General features: G+C 38.8%; 1 long non-coding RNA gene across 1 annotated transcript in view; it reads left to right on the top strand.

The window, feature by feature from the left end:
- Positions 1-75: 75 nt before the first annotated feature.
- The window catches only part of LOC114898749, a 3385-nt gene continuing 1053 nt past the window's right edge, over positions 76-2407 (top strand). The window contains exon 1 of the long non-coding RNA XR_003794462.1: positions 76-242. This is a non-coding gene — a long non-coding RNA (uncharacterized LOC114898749). The remainder of the gene's footprint in view (positions 243-2407) is intronic.

Raw genomic sequence — 2407 nt, 5'->3', positions numbered from 1 at the left:
TAAAAACATAGGTTGCTGCTTTGGCACTTCTGAAATGTTAAAAAAAAACAAGTCTTAAAGTGTAAACCTAGATAATGCTTTAATAAAAGCTACCACAACAGGACAGACGGCGCTGTTTTGCCTGAGCGAGCGGCAGCCCTCTACTGCTGTGCTTCGGCACAATTCATCTCGTGTGATGAGCTTACTTTCGGCCCTGTCCTAAGATAAACTACAACATTTGGCGCCCGAACAGGGACCTGAAGGTAAGTAATCGCGTGATCGCGGGACCGAAGGGGAAATTGGTCCGCTCAGAGTAAGCAAAACCTTCGGCAACAGTAGAGTAACTGTAAGGGGGAATTCCCATTCAGTAGAATTTCAATACATTAAACTCCTAAAACAGTTATTATGGAGTTCAGGAGTGAAAGTGAAACCAGAATCTTTTGATGAATTGTTTGCGCTGGTACGTAAACATTGTTACTGGTTTCAATCTACTGGTCATAACCAGTTAAATTTAAAAGTTTGAAAACAGGTTATGCGAGCCTTAAGTAGAGCTCATCAGCATGGAGACCCTATATCTGTCCGTGTTTGGTCTCTTTGTAAATTAATTTCCCTTGCCCTGGAACCATTACAATCTGAGACGGAAAATGAAAATGGGGCGCATCCTCGGCGTCCGAATTCTGCTCCCGATCATTCTGCTGCTTTTCGTACTCTGTTTCATGAGTCTCCTGTAGAGGACCTTCCTCCGCCTCCTCCTCCCCTTGTGTCTAAGACAGGAGAGGATTTTTCAGATTCCAGTGATGAAGGGGCTTTTTCTGACGATGATAAAGGTTAGGAGCAGGCTAACAAACAAAATGAGATGCCACTTTCTCAACAGAATGAGATTTCTGATATACTTTCAAAGTTAAAAAAATTTGATGGTTAAATTGGAAAAAAATAAAAATAATGCTAGCACTCCCTCATATCAGGAGCCATGTCCTACTATTCCTTCGACTCCTCCTTTAGAATTAGCAGCTTATCCTGTTGGAGCCTCTCGTCAGTTTCACTTTCCTCTAAAACCTAAATTTAATAGACTATTGTTGGAAGAAGAGATGAATACGGAAGAAAAGCAATATTCTGAATCATTTTTTGCTTTCCCTATTGTTAGACAAGCTATGCCTGCTAATGATCAATTTCCGAATGGATATATGAACGTTAAATATAACCCTCATAATGTAAAAATTTTAAAAATGCTAAAAGAAGCCATTAATGCATATGGGATGCATTCTAATTATGTTCAAGGTCTTTTGTTTAGGTATGCTTCCAAAAACATATTAATTCCTCAGGATTAAAAGGCGCTTGCCAAGACTACTACTTGGTGGAAAGAAGAAGGCACCTCTACTGACCTGGGGGCAAATAAAAAAGTTTGCAGACACTGCCAAAAATCTTGTCATTTCACAGGGTAAACCCCTCACTAGCACCAATCTTTTTGTAGCCATGTTGGCAATGTTGTCTGAAAAAGTAATAAACATATCAGCCAATGAGGTAAATTGTACTAACCATACTTATTGGACTTATATTCCTAACCCTCCTCTTAATATAGGGGTTACCTAGTGGGATGCCCCAATTCTTGTATATGTAAATGAGTCTGGATGGTTGCCTGGTCCTTTTGATGATAGAGGCCCTTTGAAGCCGGAAGAAGAAGGAAGGATAATAGAAAATTACACGGTGGGTGTTAATGGACCTCCTATTTGTATGGGAAAGGGAGATCATTGCCTTAAAATGAATTATCAGACGTGGTTAAGTGTTGTCAAAAATAAAAGCAGATATCATGGGTTATATCTTTTGAGTGCTTATAGTTTTGAAAGTTCTAATTCCACTCTTAATGAGAATGTTTCCGCACCTTATTTGCCTCCATGCCAGGTGCCTCTTGTGGATCGATTATCGGATTGGGTCCATTGGACTCGATGCCGAGGAGATATGGCTCGGGTTCTTGTTAATACTTCTTGGGGAAGCGTCATTGATTGGAGCCCTTTTGGCTCCACCAAAGGAAAAAGCGGTCTGAAAAATTTATACGGCATAGAAAGGATAACACTATTTATAGCAATACTATTAATGATACCATAGTATGGCATGCAGGAGGGTTTTCTCCTTCTGGTCCTTCCTCATTTAAATGGATATCCTATCCAAAAGGATTTGTGGAAGCTTATGACAGCTTTGAAAAAGATTAATGCCTGGGTAGGACATATGGTTAACAAATCTGGAAATCATAGTTTGACTTTTCATAAAAATGTTACTCGATATACTTGTAGTTGTGTGAAATTACCTTATATATTGTTAAAGGGACCAGCTGTATGGAATGAGACTCAAGGTATTATAATATGTAAAAATTGCTCTCTGTATACCTGCATTAACTCTAGTATATCTTTTTTTTTTTTTTTTTTTTTTTTTT

This window comes from Monodon monoceros, unplaced genomic scaffold (assembly GCF_005190385.1).
Source record: "Monodon monoceros isolate NGI ecotype Baffin Bay Population unplaced genomic scaffold, NGI_Narwhal_1 Contig2857_ctg1, whole genome shotgun sequence".
NCBI lineage: Eukaryota > Metazoa > Chordata > Mammalia > Artiodactyla > Monodontidae > Monodon > Monodon monoceros.
Note: the sequence above shows the minus strand (reverse complement) of the source record. Positions and strands in the feature narration are given on the sequence as shown.